General features: G+C 36.1%; 1 protein-coding gene across 8 annotated transcripts in view; it reads right to left on the reverse strand.

The window, feature by feature from the left end:
• Window positions 1-20,110, reverse strand: part of KCNH7 (potassium voltage-gated channel subfamily H member 7) — a 495,283-nt gene that overhangs the window by 328,757 nt on the left and 146,416 nt on the right. The gene's annotated exons all lie outside the window — the stretch shown is intronic.

A 20,110-nucleotide genomic window follows, 5' to 3' on the forward strand; every position in this document is an offset into this window, starting at 1 on the left:
AGCTCAAGGTGGGGGTCCTTGGGAAAAAACAGTTAAAGACTTCAGATAGTAGCTAGACTATTATCAGGGTCCGGAGAAAGTCTTGGTTTACTAAAACTAAGGTAGGTCTAAACATATTTGTATATCAAGAAATATGAGGTAGGGACTAGAGAAAGAAAAAAGAATTAAGAAAAATGAAACCACTGATGATTAATTAAAGAATCAAAGAACACAGGCTCAGAGGCATAAGTAGAGCAATTAGCTTCCTCTCTAGGAGAACACTTCATCCTTTAAGATAGGATCAAAGGAGGAGAGAGAGATAGGTGAGAATAAAGAGGAACTTGTAAATGTTAGAAGAGTGGAGCTAAGGAAGCTCATTTTCTCCAAGGCCATTTGCCAAGGGTGAAGGATGTAGGGACAGAAACTGGGGACTTCTGGGAGGGTAAAAGATGGGAATAGCTGTTCAACAGAGTGCAAAAGAGAACTACTAGGGATAAGTAGAATGGCTTTTATGGGTAGTGAGATTTTGCAAGTGTATAATATGCACCTATAGAGGAGTCAATCAGCCACCTTATATACCCTCCCTATCATCCTGGAGAAAGACCAGAGAAAGAATATTGTGGGTGTCATCCAGGCCTAGGGACAGGGAAGATCAGAGTGACAGAATGCCAGATGGGACAGCTATGAAGTAGAAAAAGTGAGTATATCTTTAGAATTACCTAATATGGGTTTTAGCACATAGTATGGAAGCACATGGTAGGCACTCAAAAAAATGATTTTATGTTGTTATTGCTACTATTTAAAGACTCATACAGAGGAAAGAATCAAGGTTAGACTCAGTAATAGTAGCGTGGCAGTAATATACTGAAGCTCGTCATTAGTGTAGCCCTGATAATCCACGTGGTTCGAAATATGCTTCAATTTTATTATTTATAAAACAGGGATGATATTAGCGCCTATCTCATATGTTTATTGTGATGATTAAATAAAATTAATTCTAATTCTGGGGAAAAATATATGAAGAGTGATGAAAAACTGATACAAGTTTAAGATAAAGTATCTAAAACAGCATCTGGCTTTAAGTAAGCACTGTATAAGTATTGGCTTGAAAAAAAAGGGAACAATACATGATAGTGAAGTGTTGAGAATATCTGGATGCAGATGCTGATTCCTTGTTGTTGGTGATTTTCTGAGCAAAATCTTGAAAACCAAACTTCTCAATCCAGTGGTTACTAGCATTTTCTTCATGCCCTAATACAACTGAGAGAGAAGATGGGTAACCATCTGTAACAATGGTTCACTAAAGCAGAGGTTCTTTACTGCTCATGTAGAAGGTGAAGTGAGGATGTCAGAACACTTCAGTATGGCTGAAGAAGAGAGCATGGATGGAGCGTGCATGTGTGTGTGTGTGTGTTTGAAGTGTACATATATGTAGTAGCTTTGTATCCATAATAACAGACTAACTAGTTTTCCTGGTTTTTACTTGTTTCTTCTTTGATCGATCTACATTTTGATCACTGTGTTCATGCTTATATTTTCAGCACCTACAACAGTATGTGTGCCATATAACATGTACTTAATAAATATTTACTGAATGAATAAACTCTGTTGCCTGATTAGCTGTCTACAAGCTATGCCATCATCCCCTGGTCTGAGTCTTCTGTGTCTATTTCTTGTTTATATAGAATAAAATTTGAGCTCCTAAGCTTGGAATTCAATGCCCACCACATTCTATCCCTAACTTCTCTTGCAAACCTTTACTCCAGTCAAAAGATCTGTTCATACCTCTCCTAACGTCTCAAGCTCCCTATCTCTACGCCTTTGTTTTTCTCATTGTATGTGTTTAGAATACTTTTGCCTAGCTTACTAGTCATGATTCCCTCTGCTAATGCTCTAGTCATGCCCTTCCTATGCACTTTTCTGTCTGTCTCAATGCTTAGAGATAACTTTCTCTTCTGAATGTTTGTTGAACTTACAATCTGTACCTCTTCAGACTGTTCAATACATGCCAAACACCCAAAAATATGCGTTGCTACTGAAATTATGAAGGCGTACAGCTTGGTCATTCAACAGTGGATGTTGAAGGAATAAAATTGGGTCATTTGAGAATGGATTTTGAAGGGAACTTACCCTTCTGCACATGCATGATCATCAAACAGGAAAGATAATAAAAAAGAAAGAAAAGAATGAGTAGGAATATACTAGTTTCCAAGAGTGACAGCCAAGGATTTGCCAATCATGGAGCAGAGATGGTCAGATGTTTAAATAGCTTTGCTTCATAGTCACATGAAATAAATCTGAAGACAAGATTACCTCCAAGACTCAAAAGGAGCTTTAAAATTCAGTTGCTCAGAGTTAGCCCGATAAATCCTTTACAGACTCTAATACACTAAAATGGCTATTAGGATCACCATAGTAATTTGAAACAAAAACAATGTTAACCTGTAAAATATAAAACATGCACATAAGATATAATTAGACTAGTTTATTTCTAGATATTTTGACCAAGATTCTGGATTAGTTCAGAACTTTCTGTTTTTGTTTCCTTCTGATTTGCTGATGATTCACGCCTATCGTCAATCCTTTGACACTGGTACTATGGAGAAGCTGAGTGTGCCATGCGGTAGAATTGCACAAAGTGTCCTCATAGTCCAGTGCTTACATACACCCACTCAAAAAGTGCAAACATGTTAGCACTATAATCCATTAATATTTAGGAAAAGACACACGCCAATTTTAGTGTTTTGTCGGAATAAGGGTCATACACTCAAAGTCTTCAAGGCAGGGGACATGCATGAGCGCAGCAGAGGAGGGCAGCTACATAACACCTGCCCTGTATAAGGATGTGGACTGGTGTCAGGGATTCTGGAAAATGCCGTCAGAGCTGCCCTTCTGGAGCTGCTTTTACTTAGCTCCGGCCAATTTTGCCATTTGAAAATAGAGGCCTAGTGTAACTAGATCTTTCAAGTTTTCAAGAGAAGCTGGAAATCCCAACTTTTTCATGTGAAATTTAAAGATTTTAAAAGTTGGCTCAAATTCTTCTAAAATATCATGGATCAAACCAAACACGTCTGTGGTCCTGATATGGCCTGCAAACCACCATTTTTGCTTTGGATACCAACGGTGATCCTCTTTAGCATCACTTCAATTCAACAACCACATAAAAAACTTACCTGTAAGATGTTGAAAATAACCATTATACTTTTTATGATACATTTCCACATGCCTGAAAAATTCTTTATCTCAAAATAACAGGAAAGGCTTTGAAATGATATGTGAAAACCAAGAGGCCAGGGGCAGGAATTTTTAAGGGGAAAGATAAATTGCATGATATTCCTGCCCCTATTTCTTTCAGCACATGCCCTCTGGGCTGAATATATTCCTGAAGCAATAATCCAGATGTCATCTCTAGGCCTCCTGTATCAGCAGAGATTTTGAAAGGCACTGTATTTTTAGAAGTCTTGCACTGAGGCTGCTATTGACACCATTAATCTGTTGGTCTCTGCCTTTGCCAGGAAGGTACTGTGAAAATGGTCCCTGAGCATCAACACCTTGATACAGTGTAAAGAGGAGAAACTTCTGGCTTCTGAGAAACGGGTTATACAGGTAAAAGCCTTTTGCAACATGTATTGCTCAGCAAAAGTCACAAAACATTGCCACGCCTCCACCTACATCTTGCATTTTCAGTAACAGATTTCAAAGGGAATTTCATTCTTATTTTTTCATTAAAAGAACGACTTTGGGGGCCGGCCCGGTGGCTTAGCGGTTAAGTGCTCACGCTCCGCTGCGGGTTTGGATCCGGGCGCGCACCGACGCAGGACTTCTCCCGCCACCACGCTGAGGCCGAATCCCACATACAGCAACTAGAAGGATGTGCAGCTATGACATACAACTATCTACTGGGGCTTTGGCGGGGGGGAAGGGAGGAGGATTGGCAATAGATGTTAGCTCAGGGCCGGTCTTCCTCAGCAAAAAGAGGAGGATTGGCATGGATGTTAGCTAAGGGCTGATCTTCCTCACAAAAATAAATAAATAAATAAAAGAATGACTTTGGTGGGGCCGGCCCAGTGGCGCAGGCGGTTGGGTGCGCGCGCTCTGCTTCCGTGGCCTGGGGTTCACAGCTTCAGATCCCTGGCGCCCACAGACAGACAGCTTGTCAAGCCATGCTGTGGTGGCGTCCCATATAAAAGAGTAGAGGAAGATGGGCACGGATGTTAGCCCAGGGCCAGTCTTCCTCAGCAAAAAGAGGAGGGTTGGCATCAGATGTTAGCCCAGGGCTGATCTTCCTCACAAAAAAATAAGAACCACTTTGGAGCTGTGGTGTGGCCATGCAACCCCGCAGGACCTTTTCCTAATGACCGAAAGTCATGTTACTCTTCAGCACTTACCATAACTCAAAAATTGGAAAAGGGAAAATGTACTCTCAACTTAGAAGTCAGACAGCCAGAGTAAGTTCTGAATGCTTCTCACAGTAAATGTGTTTTTGTTCCTATAAAAGAAGGAGCACCCAGCAGAAGCCTCCGTTCCTGCAGTGAGCCAGGTTTACAATCGCTATTACCTTCAAAAGGAGAGGGAAAAGGGAAGAGACAAAAACAAACACACAAACACACACATGCTAAAGGCAATAAATACGAAAGGGTAAAGAGCCAGGAGATGACAAAAGGAAAGCAGTTCCTCACCCTCTCTGCCCAACTGTCTTTGTCCCTTTTCATTGTAGTGCATGTAGGTTGTTGCCTTTTCTCTTCAAAGCTTCACAACAGGGCATGAATACTTGGATCAAAGGGTGCTTTGCCCTCAAGTACAAGAATTTTTACTCAGCACCTTGATTGGCTAAATTTTTCACTCTATTGAGGCTTTTCCCATCATATTTTTAGTCTGTGAATTGTTGACATCTTTAGAATTAAAAAGCAAAGACAACAATTTTAACGTCAGCTGAACAAAAGCAGATTTTGAGAATCACAGAAAAGAGCGTCTGTGCTGCACACTATTTCCTCCGCAGTTCTAAGTGCACATGCTGGTGTTCTTTGTGAGACTGCCTCCCGTGTTACTTCATCATCAGTCTCGAAATCTACCCCCCCCCCCAACTCAGTGAAGCAGTTATCTACACTGGCAAAGAGCTCTAGAAGAGTCCTTCTCTGCAGCGCCCCCTACTTACTGCCGCCTCTCAATTTTCATGAACAACTGTCTTTTTGCTTCAGAACGGAAGAGTGGATGAGATACAACTATTTAACTGCACTCAGAGCGGTTTAAAATAGTAAAAAAATTGAAACAGACAGCTATTAGATTTTAAAACAAAGGAGGATGAAAGATTAAATGAACAAACATTCTCAAAATGTTCTTGAAATAGGTTAATACTTTTTAAAACGTCTAAATTGGCATTTTGTAGTACGCAAATGCCTTAATATTTCTCTTCTACTAAATTATTTGTTATCAGTTTTCAACATGTATGATTTAAATGACCATTTAAAAAGTATTCGAAGCTAACTTCAGCTTTTACATTTCAAGCTTCACTTAGCAGAACAGTTCCCTGAATTTTACCAAGCAAAAGAAAGATATTTCCTACTTTTTTTAAAGTAAAGGGGAAAGATGTTCATTCATATTTGATGCCAGTGAAATGCCAGTTGAATGCGGTTGTTGCAAGATGAAACTACCTGGTTGTAATCTCTCTCTTTTTCAGTATGTGGAAGGAAAGCTGTGTTTAGAGTTCAAATAACTGATTCAAGATGTTGGAATGACAATTCCTTATGACTAGAGCAAGTAGTCATAGATAAGACATCTGCTGTCAAGAGAAGGAATAAGATGGAAATTTCTTATTTTACCAGTTGAGATAAAGTGACTGGGAAGGCAAATTCTGAGACAAAGAAGTGCTAAGAAAACTGCTGTCTGAGCTGGAAAATCTCTGATAGGCAGAGGACATGCCTTGTGGCTTGTAGCTCTGGGCAAAATTAATGGCATTTTGATCCTAAAATGCACTGAACACCTGGAATCTTATGTTAGCATTGAGGATGAGCTAATTCCAAAGTAAGAAATGGAGGTGAGTTAGAAAGGAACTTAATAATTGAGTGTGAGGATAAAAGCAGAACTGTATAAAATTACTCATGCCAGTTTAGTGACTATTCATAAAATCAAATACAGAGATAAGTGAAAGCAGTTAAAAATTGAAAGACAGTATATACAAGCATAATGTTATGCTTGAACGTAGGGTTTAAATTCTGATGTGTAATTATTTAACAAAACATTATTTATTTAATTTCTTAAATAAGGATGAAGTGGAAAATGTAAATGTGAGCTAAACATCTAATGAACCATGCCTATAGAGTGATATAGCACCATTCTAATATTTAGAATCAGAATATCTAAGTTCTGCATGAGGCTGTTCCTTTTACTAACTATCTACTTATTTCTGAGGGGTTCTGTCTAATTGGAGCCTAAAATGTTAGGTTACAGCCAGCAGGCTCCAGCTGGGGGATTACAGCCTTGCTGCCTCTGACAGATGGGAGTATTGGCGGGGTGCTTCCAGAACTGGACTTCTCCTTGAGATGAATTTTGCAGGGAACAACTGGCCACTCAGACTCACATCAGTTAATTGTCCAAACCGAGCTGCAAGGACACTGCAGAAGGATAGTCAGCTAGTATGAAGCTGCAAGACTAAATAAAGCAAAAAACAGTGAGAGAAGAGAATAAGGTAGGAGTTAAACTGATGGAGCAGGTACATTATCAGTACTGTTAGTCGAAAGTCATATAATATCGCTCCTGAACCTTCCAAGTATTCACTGAAGGATCTTAGAGGAGTGACCCACATAACCATGCTAGACTTCTTGGGAAATGTCTGTTTAAAAACCTAAGATCCATATAAGTATCCTACAACAGGGAGTCGGCAAACTTTTTCTGTAAAGAGCCAGAGAGTAAACATTTTAGCTGCGGTGGTCCACATGGTTTCTGTTGCAACTACTTAACTCCGCCATTGTAGAGCAAGAGTGGCTCTAGGCAATATGTAAATGAGCATGGCTGTGTTCCAATAAAACTTTCTTCATAGATACTGAAATTTGAATTTCATATAATGTTAACATGATACAAAATATGATTCTTAAGATTTTATCTTTTTCCAACCATTTAAAACTGTAAACTTAACTTGTGGTCTGCATAAAAACAGGCCATAGTACAAATGTGGCACATGAGCCAAAGTTTACTGATCCATGTTCTAAAGTTATGTCACTCAAGACAGCTTTCTTATAAATATCATGATAATAATGAGAATGTCTATAATAACAGAATGTGCAAAATGTATTATAATTTACTAAGGGCCTTCAAGTACACCATTTCATCTTCACAACAACCCTATGTAATAAGTTGGTAGGGTAGATTGATCACATAATGGACTCAGTTCTTCAGCTCTCCCTGTATTCATACCCATTGCCATGACTTTGCAGCTCCTTACAGCAAGAGTTTGGAGTGTATTCCACTGCTCCTTATTCTGAGTTTAGCCATGTGATTTGCTTTGGACAACAGTGTGGTAGTAATTGTGACACAAACAGAGGCTTGAATAATGCTCTAATGCTTCCACTTAGTGCTTATCCCTCAGGATTACTATGAGAACATGCTGAAGGTAGCCTGCTGAAGGATAAAAAACATAGAGCTGATAAACAAAGTCAAAGAAGAACTAAATAAATGGAGAGATATTCCATGTTCATGGATAGAAAGACAGTATTGTCAAGATATCCATTCATTCAAATGTGATCCATAGATTAAATGTAACCCCAATCAAAATCCCAGCAAGTGGAAATCAACAAACTGATTCTAAAATTTATGTGGAGAAGCAAAAGATCCAGAATAGCCAACACAATATTGAAGGAGAAGTACACAGCTGCGGGACTGACACAACTCAACTTCAAGAATTACTATAAAGCTACAGTAATTCAAACCAGTGTGGTATTGGTGAAAGAATAGAGAAATAGCTCAATGGAACAGAATAGAAAGCCCAGAAATAGACCTACATAAATATAGTCAACTGAAATTTGACAAAAGAGCAAAGACAATACAAGGGAACAAAGATAGTCTTTTCAACAAATTGAGCTGGAAAAACTGGACATTCACACACACAAAAAATGAATTTAGACACAGACTCTTCACAAAAATTAACACAAAATGGATCACAGACCTAAATGCAAAATGCAAAACTATAACACTCCAAGAAGATAACATAGGAGAAAACCTAGATGACCTTGGGTATGGAGATAACTTTTTAGATACAATTACTATCTATGAAAGAAATAATTGATAAACTAGACCTCATTAAAATGACAAATTTCTGCTCTGTGAAAGGCAATGTTAAGAGAATGAAAATACAAGCTACAGACTGGGAGAAAATATTTGCAAAATACACATCTGATAAAGCACTAATATCCAAAATATACGAAGCACTCTTCAAACTCAACAATAAGAAAAGAACTCGATTAAAAACTGGGCCAAAGACATTAACAGACCTCACCAAAGAAGACATACAGATGGCAAATAAGTACATGAAAAAATGCTCCACAGCATATGTCACCAGAGAAATGCAAATTAAAACAACAATGAGATACCACTACACACTTATTAGAATGGTCAAAATCTGAAATACTGACAAGACCAAATGCTGGTGAGAATATGAAGCAACAAGAACTCTGATTGCTTGTGGGAAGGCAAAATCGTACAGCCACTTTGGCAGACAGTTTAGTGGTATCTTATAAAACTAACCATACTCTTAGATATGAGCCAGCAATTGTACTCCTTGGTATTTACCCAAAGGAGTTGAAAACTTATTTCCACAAAACACCTGTGCACAGATATTTGTAGCAGCTTTATTCATAATTGCCAAATCTTGGAAGCAACCAAGGTGCCCTTTAGTACGTGAAAGGATACATAAGCCATGGTACATCTAGACAATGGAACATTATTCATCGCTAAAAAGAAATGAGCTAACAAGCTGTGAAAAGACGTGGAGGAAACTTAAACGAATATTATGATGTGAAAGAAGCCAATCTAGGAGGCTACATACTGTAATGACCTTAATGACATTCTGGAAAAGGCAAAACTATGGAGACAATGAAAATATCAGCGGTTGCCAGGGATGGGAGTGGGAGGGAACAATGAAAGGCAGAGTACAGAGGATTTTTAGGGCAGTGAAAATACTCTGTATGACATTATAACGATGGATATATGTTATTACCCATTTGTTCGTACTTAGAGAATGTACAACACCAAGAATGAACTCTTAGGTAAACTATGGTCTTTAGGTGATTATGATATGTCAATGTGGGTACATCCTCGGTAAAAAAAATACACTGTTCTGTTGCGCAATGTTGATAATGGGGGAGGCTGTGCCTGTTTGGCAGTAGGGAGTATATGGAAAATCTCTGTACCTTCCTTTTAATTTTGCTGTGAACCTAAAACTGCTCTAAAAATATAGTCTTAAAACATAGGCACGCACAAACACACACACAGAGCAGAGCTGAGACTCCAATAACACCAGCCCCCAAGGCCATCCTAGATCAGTCAACAGCCAGGCAACCATAGATGTGTGAGGAAGCCCAGACAAGATCAGCAAAATCTCCTGCCAACGCATAGCTGATCTCAGACAGATGACTAAGCTCAGCTAAGCTCGGCTGACCCTTGCTTATTTGTGAGCTAAATAAATGTTTATAATTGTATGCAGCTTACATTTTGTGGGTGTTTATTAAGTGACATTACTGGAGCAACACCTAACTGATGTAGTAGGGTAGGTATTTTCGTCTGTTTTACAAAGGATAAAATTTAGCCAGGTTATGAGTAGAATTTGTGAAAAATTCTGAAACTCAAAAGAATTTCTGAGAAGAATTCTTTCAGAACCTAAATTTCTGAATTTCCCAGAGCCATGTGGTTAGTAATTGGCACTGCTAGAATCAGAGCTTAGTTTCTTTAATTGAAATCTAAATTCAAAGAAACACAGAAATTACTAAGATGCAAGAGACAAGCATGTTGACTATTTAGAAGAATGTACAGAGGCAATTTAAGAGACTTAAGATTATTTCTTAACTAAAGACCTATGTTTGCATTTAGTAGATTTACAAATATATTTTAAAGCAAACTGTGTAGACTTATTTACCAATACATACTCTAGTATAAGAGATAATCTAATTCAATTATTCCCTTAGGCAGTAAATGGGAGAGTGTTAAGAGACTCAGAAATCAGTCTTAATCTTAAATACTATAAAATCAGATCTTATTTAAGCCTTTCAATCTTTCAAATAAGTTCTGCTTAGATTGCAGAAATTTAAATTATATAATCAAGTCTACTACATCTTCTATGTCCAAAAGTAATATATTATAAAATGTGATCTAAAATATCGTTTTAGGTAAATGCTTTTTTGCAAATTGCTTTGTATGAAGAATCAAAGTCTACAAATAGCTTTCAACAAGTTCTACAATTTACCTTTTTAGACTGACCATTGCCTCTCACCAAAGGATTGATAATAGCTTTTTAAGTGGACTAGGGTATAAAAAGTTATCTGAAACAACTCTGATTACTTTTATCTGAAAATAATATATATCAAGTGCTAAAGTGGACTTATTTTGAATACGAAGTTAGAAATAGCTTTATAACTCCATGTGAGATCACATAGGTGTTTTAGAAAGCGACAAGGGCATACACTTCATTTGAGGATTACAAAGAAACTGCGTAAGACTTGTCTTTCTTTTGGGATAATAACAAATTTAAAGTATGTGGTGATGGGTTGTAGTTGGTGTTTTGGTGGTGAACATGATGTAATCTGTGCAGAAGTGGAGGTGTAGTGATGTACACCTGAAATTTTTACAATGTTGTAAACCAATGTTACTGCAATAAACAAAAAATTAAAAAATAAATAAAAAATAAAAGCAGTAGACAGAGAAAAAAAAAGAATAGACATCATCATTATCAAAGAGTAATTAAAAATTTATGAAGACCTGTCATTTGTCAGATATATAGATATATCTATTACCCTCAAATCCCCATTTTCAGATGAGGAACCTGAGGCTTAGAAAAGTTCGGTGACATTTAAAGAGTGGTGTCCCACCAGTAAACGGTGGAGCCATAGTTTGAATCTTATTAGTCTCTTCCCAAAGTTGTGCCCCTTCTTCTATAAGAGATTCCAGCATAAAATGGCCTGGAAATTAGAATGTCAAAGAGCCTTTGAAAAAGCTTAATAGCCAATGATTTCTTCCCTTATTGAGAAGTTCTAATAATTTGATACTTTACTGTAACACATAGTTACATACTGTATTAGCTGGTTAGAGTTTTATTACAAGACCATAGAAATGTAAAACATCCAGCAATCTAGGAAACTTAGAGATGAAAGAACATAAAGAAATTGTCTTCCATTTTATAGACAAGAAAAGTAGACTCAGAGGACATGTCATCTGTTAAAAAGTCACAGAACACAAAAAAATTTTTAAAAGTCTGAAGCCCAACCCAGCGCCTTTTCTATTTTTAAGGAAAAATACACTTCTTTTTGAATCTTTTTTTTTTTCTGGGAAAGATTCACCCTGAGCTAACATCTGTTGCCAATCTTCCTCTTTTTTTCTTTTTCCTCCCCAAAGCACTGGTATATAATTGTATATTCTAGTTGTAAGTCCTTCTAGTTCTTCTATGTGAGCTGCCGCCACAGCATGGCTACTGACAGACGAGTGGCATGGTTCCATAACCAGGAACTGACCTCGGGGCACCAAGTGGAGCGTGCTGAACTTTAACCACTAGGCTATCACCGCTGGCTCAAACAAAAATGCACTTTTTAATAAAATAAACATCAATCACTTAATTGGACTTCTAATAGGCCACTAATTTTCGGCTTTGTGTGCTGATCAGCAGCCATGGACTACCAAAGCCTTGTTCCAGGAAGGCCACGGCCAATCAGAACTTTAAGGAGAAGATTCATCTTTGACATAAGATAATATAATAGAAAAAAGGACTGAATATGTGGAAATCCAGCTTTTTTAGACATGTTTTGTCAAGGTCAATATTCTGCTTTGAAATTTTTAGAATAAGAAGCACAGGGGTGAAGCAAAAAAGTTGAAGAACAATAAAATCACTTTAAATTTGTTTTAAAAATTACTAAGATTTGTTAAAGGTACACACACACATGCATACACACACATTGAGAGAGAGAGAAAGAGAAAGACATGCCCCTAGAGGAAAAGATTTATACTGCAAAAATGTCCGATCACTCCAAATTATTTATAAATTTAACACAATTTCAATCCAAATTAATTCTAAGAATACATTTTTTAAACTTCTATTCATGTATTTATTTTTATTTTTAAACTTTTTGTTTTGAGATAATTGTAGTTTCAAATGCAGTTGTTAAAAATAATACAGAGAGATTCTGCATGGACTAATTACCTAATTTCTCCCAAAGGTAACAACTTGCAAAACTATGGTACATTATCACAACTAAGATATCACAACAAGTGATGCGGTCAAGATACAGAACATTTCCATCGCCACAGGATCTGTTGTCCTTTTTAGCCACATCTACTTGCTCCCACCCACACCCCGTGCCCAATCCCTGGCAAACACTTATCTGTTCTCCATTTCTGTAATTTTGTCATTTCAAGAATGATGTATAAATGGAATGATGTGGTGTGTGACCTTTAGCAATTTACTTTTTTCACTCAATATGATTACCTGGAGCTTCATCCAAGTTGTTGCATGTATCAATAAATAGTTCATTCCTTTTTATTGATGAGTAGTATTCCATGTTATAGATGAACCTCAATCTGTTTAACCACTCATCTGTAGACAGACGACTGTGTTGTTTCCATTTTTTAGCTATTATGAATAAAGCTGCAATGAAATTCCTGTACAGGTTTTTGTGTGAACATAAGTTTTCATTCCTCTGGGATAAATGCCCAGGAATGCAATTACCCGGTCATATGGTAGTTTCATGTTTAGTTTTTAAAAGAAACTAGCAAACTATTTTCCAGAATGGCTGTACCATTTTACATTCACACCAGCAATGTATGATGGATCCACTTTGTCTACATCCTTGCCAACTTTTCATAGTGTTACTTTTTCTTTTTTTAATTAGCCTTTCTGGTATGGGTATAGTGACAACTCATTGTGGTTTTAATTTGCATTTTCCTAACAGCTGATGATGTTGAAGTGGAGGAAGAAAGGCGAGGAATAAAGAATTCCCTTTAAATCTGAGTTTTGGTAAAAGAATATACATAACACATGAACACACACTCACACACACATACACACTCACAGACAGTGACATGACATATTCCAAGATAATAAGATTTATAATGTAAAAATGTCAGATCTCCTAAATTGATCTATAAATTTAACACACTTGCTACAAAAAAACCCCAAAATATTTTTTTTAACTTGGTAAAATAATATAAACTTTATCTGGAAGTGTAATAGACTAAGAGTAGACAATAAAATTGTGTTAAGGAGCAGTGATGCATAATAAATTTCCCTACAAGATACTTAATGTTTATAATGTTATTATATATGTAATATAATTTTAATGTAAAATTGTTAAAATAATGTCATACTGGCTCAGGAAAAGACAGTTCAAGGAAACAGAACGAAAGTCCAAAAACAGACCCAAGCAATTTTTATACATTTAGTATTTAAAAGAGATTGTACTTCAATTTAGTAATGAGATAAGTTTTTGCCTTTGAGAGAAAAATTAAAGTTAGGTCCACATTGTACTATACAGCAAGATAAAATTGAGATAAACTAGAAAACTCAATGTGAAAGTAAAGTCATGAAATATGATCTAATGTTTACTACAATGTTGAGTTGGAAACGGTTCAATTTACTAATATGTAGTCACATGGAAAGATATTCTCCATTTGCAGCCATAATTATTATTATTATTATTTTATTATGTTTATATCTCTGTGCTTAAAAGAATTTTTCCTTTAACAACTATGTAATACTTTTTTGATTATGAAAAAAGGCATTAAAAAGTTACTTAAGTTGTGTAGATCTTGAAAAAAGGGAGTGCTGCTTTAAAGGAGCTGACCCTAACAGTAAATCAATGGCAGCTGTTACAAGGAGGTGTTGAAAGAAATAACTGCATGGAAACTCCTAGTCATTAGCTAGAGCTAGGAAGGTAATTTTTTTAAGGTTTCCCTTTTTAATATGTGAGCATATATTTAAATCTTTTGTTTTTGGAAAGATTTAAGTTCATGTCTCCACTCTCTCTTCCTTCATTTAATATTGCGTCGCTGATAACACTATGTCCAGTGCTGTATGTGTGTTATCTTCTTTAATTGCCATGCTTATGAGATGGTACTATGGTTATCCCATTTGGCAGTTGGGGATCCAAGACATGGAGAGGTTAAGTAAATTGCACACAAACAAGAATTGATGAAGCTAATATGTAGGCCCAGGACGTTACTTCCTTCTCTATATCCCAGTCTGAGGAACGGTCCACCTCTCTTACCACCAGCCCCTGCTCATTTCTCTTCAGCCTCACCAGCACCTTGTTGTTTCTCACAGTCCTCAGGATCTTTACATTTGTTCCCTCTGATAGGAAAACATTCCAACTATATGCTTTCAAATACGTGATCATTTTGATTATACTGATTACACTGACTGAAATGATGTCTCCCAGCATACCCTTACTGTGCTTAATTTTTCCTCCTAGCTCTTCTCATCACCTGACCTTATATTATTCATATGAGTGTTTCTTGTCAGTTTCCCCAGTAGAAGGAAAGCACCTCTTGTTCACACCTATATTCCCAGGACCTGAATGAATAGATGAATGAGATACTAGCTGCTTATGGAAAATGAATTCAGTAGTACCTGAAAAAGACAACAATTATAAAAACAATCTCTAAAGAATGAAATCCCTTAGCTAACATCTAGAAAGAAGCTCTAGAAACTCTGGACACCTCAATATTTGATTTTAAAACCCCCCACACCACATTTAATGAAATCTACTGTGTGTCTAAGAAGCAATATGACTTGTTAAATGAAACATACTGGGATGTGCACTTCTAAGTAGTGTTTTCACCTCAAAATCCACCCCTTGACAGGCAGTGCACTGACCCCAGTGACTCTACCATTGTTCAGACATGTTTCTTGCAACAATTTTTTGTCATTACCTTCAGAACTTGTGAAAATCTAACTTTAATATACTTAACAATGAATATTTTTATCTATTGAGAGTGGACTTGGTTTTGGAAACAGCCAGAAGTCATTTAAAGCCCACTGTGGGAAACATGGTATGAACAAAGCAGATCTTATGAATTTTTAATCAAAAAAATGATGTGACTAGAACATCCTTTTCACTGATTGCTCATCAAGTGGCTCTGGAAGAATTTTTGAAATTGGATTGTGAGACTCATTTTGAATGTCATAGAATAATAGGAATCATGGTATTGACTCCCCAAATCATCATCTTGGATGGAACAACACTCTGTTTGATGTTTAAATTATGTGTTTGATTTATGTTTTAAAAATGCCAATCCATTTTTATAGTTAATATATACAGAGTTTAGAATGAAAAATTTTTTATCCAGTCTCCATGTATCCTTTAATTTTAAATATCTCTGATTCTGCATATGGATACCTTTTTTGTTGCTCTCTATAAAAGCATATTAACTAGCTAGATGGGTAACGTTATTTTGCCCAGTGGATATGTTTCTGACATTCTGTATAACAACCCAATTTTAAGAGTCAGAGAGTTATAAAATTTTAAATGTAGAAAATAAATTGGTTTTGGAAAAGGCAAAACTATGGAAACAGTAAAAAGATCAGTAATTGCCAGGGGTTGGGGGCTGGGGAAGAGAGATGAACAGGGTGGAGCACAGAGGTATTTTAGGACCATGAAGCTACTCTTTATGATACTACAATGATGGACACATGTCATTATACATTTGTCCAAATAGAATGTATAACACCAAGAGTGAACCATAACGTAAACTACAGACTTTGGGTGATTATAATATGTCATCGCAGGTTCATCAATTGTAACAAACGTACCACTTTGGTGGAAGATGTTGATAATGGGGAAGCTATGCACGTGTGGTGACAGGGGGTATACGGGAAATCTCTGTATTCTCCCCTCAATTTTTCCATGAATCTAAAACTACTCTAAAATCATAGTCTTAATTAAAAAATATATTTAGAAGGACACCTAAGAAAATACAGTTACTTCTAAAGAGTAAGGCTGGGAGCTGGGGTTGTTTAAGGTTGACTTTCATATTTTGCTTTATTCCTTTCCATACTATTCAAATAGTATGTTCATGCTTTTCTCTTATATAAGATTTCTAGGGAATGTTACAGACTTGGTAACGTTCGGTCTAATTTTCTACATATTTTATGTAAGGTGAACTTAAAAATTTAAAAGTTACATTAATAATGATGTTTCAGAAGGATTGCAAGTTACTTAAGTGCTTTCTAAATCATTAAAGGAAGATTAAATTAAGTTTAATATGGTTTTATGTCAAGCATATTTTATTATGTTCTAATGTTTTATAAATTTATTATATATATGTATATAATAGCTGATAACTCTCAATTAACCTGAACACCTCCTTCCTCAAACACTTAGAATAAATATAATTATTCAAAATTTTTAAAAAAAAGAAAAGAAAAGAATTGTGTCCATGATTTCCCACCTGTCTTTCAATTCAGTGATAATATCACTCTCTGAAAGAAGAGACGTCAGGAGACACAAGTTCTTGTCTCAAATTGGGAATATACTACCTGTCGATCTCAGAAAAGATACCTAATTGTTCTGGGCCTCAGTTTCTCCTGTGTCAAAGTGAATGCAGGACTAATCGCTGTAATTCCTTCCAGTCCTAGATATTCTTTTATTCCAAAGAAACTTATTGTAAAATATCTTGTAAAGTTAATATTCATCCTTCCTTCATCGTTTTTAGGAAAATGTAATAAGTCAGCATGAAACTGGGTAAAGTAACATAGCTTATTATTGGTGAGTACATGTTAAATGTGTAACACAGAGTGTTTTGTAGTTTTCTCTTAATGAATAAGATATTATAAATCTAAACCTTTATCCTAAAATGTTGAAATGTCAAACTGCTAAGTAACAAAGGATATTTATGAGAAAGTTTTTTCTGAAGTGAACTGACTTGCATTCTATTTTTTTCTAATATCCACAAAACATCTCTAATTTCTTAGGAATAAAGATTTCAGCATGTCTTAGCAAGAAACATTTTATGATATTAAAAAGAACACCCTGACTATGCAAATACCAGTTTTAAACAGACGGAGTGAAAACCCTAATATTTTTAACCTTGTTTTTAAATAGGAATATGTGGGTTAGATACTAAATACAAAACCGTGACTTCCACCTACTCACTATCCCAAATTGCTTGCTATTTTCAATCAACATCCTCAGGTTCAAGGAAAAACAGACAAACACAAAACTCCCAAGACAGAAAAAGTCTACCCGAATTTGCTGTCCCAACTTACCACACCCCTCCTTTTGTGTTAATGATCTTTGTTTGAATAGTTCCCTGCAAGTTTATTTATAACACAGTCTGCATTCTGCATTCGTGGATGTGTTTAATACACTAGGAGCTGTTAGCTATGGCCAAGAAAAAAGTAAAGCCTCAAATCCTGTCAATCCAAGTTTCCATTGCCTTACAACTATGGAGATAATGATCACAAGTGTATGCCTCACTGCTACCTTGAGATCTGTTTCATCAGGAAGCCCAGGAATCAAGTATTTTCATTTGCACATTGGTAGAGATGGTTTTGCATCTCTACAGCAACTGTTTACTGAAATGCTAGTCTTTATATGGCCAGAGGGAAAAAGATTCGTAGGGCAGATTTCTTTTTCAGTCAAGTACAGGAAATCAACTAAAATCACAGATTCTCTATAAGCTTTCCTTCCTTACTCCCTAGTCCTCAAAAAGCCTGTGATGTTTGATTGAAAAAAAAAGAAAACAACAAAAAAACGAACCATGGTGTGGAGAAATCGATTCTTCTGGAGTTACCCGAGACTTAATCTATGAGGGCAGTGGTGTGCTTAATAGGCATTTAACAACCAGCTCTCCAAAATATATATATATACACACACACACATGTGTACATATATATATATATATACACACACATACACATACATAAGTTGACTATAATTTTTACTGATATAAAGATTGTGTAGTGCACAATTAAAAAATAACAAAATAAACGATACTCTATTGTAAATTCCATATAGCCAATTGGTTCTTACAGAATGCTTTAGCTGGATTTTGCTGAATCCTGGTATCCATAGCCAAAATATGGTTGCAGTTGAAGGAATGTAGTTCTGACCTGAATGTTAGTTGACATTTTCATTTAAGTTAATAAATAAGATGAAAGTGAAGCAACTGTGTTATGTGTAGGAACTTCACTTGCTCATCTTCATATAAGTGACTCCTTTGTTGAACTGGATAATAGCTTGTGAAGGCTGGAAGAACATTTCCTCAATTTTTTGTGTGCTAATCACAATATAATGGCTACAGGCACTACGTAGTTTTACCTATAATCTGCCTTATTAGCATTCTACCTATCACTTTCTTAAATTTAGACAATTAACAAAACAATAAATTAAGTCTAGATTTATAGTATTTGCTGATTTCTGAGGTATAAATACTGTCACTATGAACTATTTCAAACTACTAGCATAATGCCAGGGAATGTGAAATTGGGAAGAAATACACAGAAGCACACAGTTATACAGGATTCCTCCATTCAGACAATAGATGTAAATAACCTAAGGGCACAGATAATAAAATGGAGTAAAATAATTATGGAGTGATGAGTTTTGAATTTTGCTTTTAATATATTTTTTAATTGTAAGTTTGTGTAAGATAATTTTTAATAATGGCTGATATTTAAAAATAGCTTAATTTTTAGTTATTTTTAACTAACTCACAAAATTCCTGAAAATCTAAAAATTAGCTCTTGTAAGCTGATCAAGCAGTGTCAGCACACGAGTACACATGGGGAAAGACATCTGACATCCAAAAAATAGACTCTACCTTCTCCTACTTACCCTAATATCTACATATAATAAAGACACTAAAAGACGCTAAGATTCTTTCCCAGCCGTGGTGCAGAGCCTTTCCTCTCAGGTCCCTCCCTTTCCTCAGCTGTTCTCTATACTACTTGATCACACAACCCAGTAGGGAAGGTGAAAAAAATAGAGTGGAATCAGGCCCAGCTATGCTTGAATTAGCCTGTTGGTTGCCTTGGCAGTTCTTTTTTTACTGGCTAAATTTCATAACATGTAATTTATATGCTTTAATTATTTCATACTTCAAATGCTCTGAGAAGTAAAACTTTTCACACTAAGTCCAAAGACACCAGAAAGCCCACAGTATCATTTATGGAAGTTAAAAAATTTTAAGTATTATAAAAAGGAATGATTAAGAATTTTCAAGTATTTGATTATCTTTATTCAAAAAACAAAATGATAGAAATGTTTAATGTTTCAATGAAAGAAAATTGATGGCTGAATAACTTTATATGCTACCAAGCAATTATACATAATTAAATTCTAAGAAAAAGTGAAGTTGATTGTGATATTGAACCTCTTAATCTCAAGTTCATGTGCCTGATGCACAGTAAGCCAAACACTGAGACATCAGTGCTTGAAGATGGAGAAAGGTTTATTTGAATTGGCCAAAACGAGAAGATGGGAGCATGGGTTTGCTCAAATCCACCTTAACAAGGGCAGAAAACAGGGGGTTTTATAGAGCTAAGGGGCTTGGCAGAAGGAGTTTAGAGAAACAAAGGGGTCAGTCCCGATAAGCCTCTGGCCAATCTGACTTCTGGGCATCAACAGCAGCTGGGGGCCTGCCCATCTGGGGTGATTGCAACCTCCTGAAGGAATTCTCTTTCTTCTGCGAAACAAGCTCACAAATCCTAGAGACTCTCAAGTCACCCCTCAAGTTAAACAGGAAAATAGCAAATGGACAAGATTCATCTATGTCTGTGTTGGGAACAAAGTTGAAAGGCAATCATGTTCTTATTGAATATCTACAGTAACCCTCAGGTACTTGGCTTCAATTGCGTTGAAATGATAAATAGTAATATTTAACATTTTCTTTTATTTTTGCCAAGTGTATATTCCTACCCATGACATTCTTCTTTATGATG

Source organism: Ceratotherium simum, chromosome 9 (assembly GCF_057802395.1).
Source record: "Ceratotherium simum simum isolate JZ-2026a chromosome 9, ASM5780239v1, whole genome shotgun sequence".
NCBI lineage: Eukaryota > Metazoa > Chordata > Mammalia > Perissodactyla > Rhinocerotidae > Ceratotherium > Ceratotherium simum.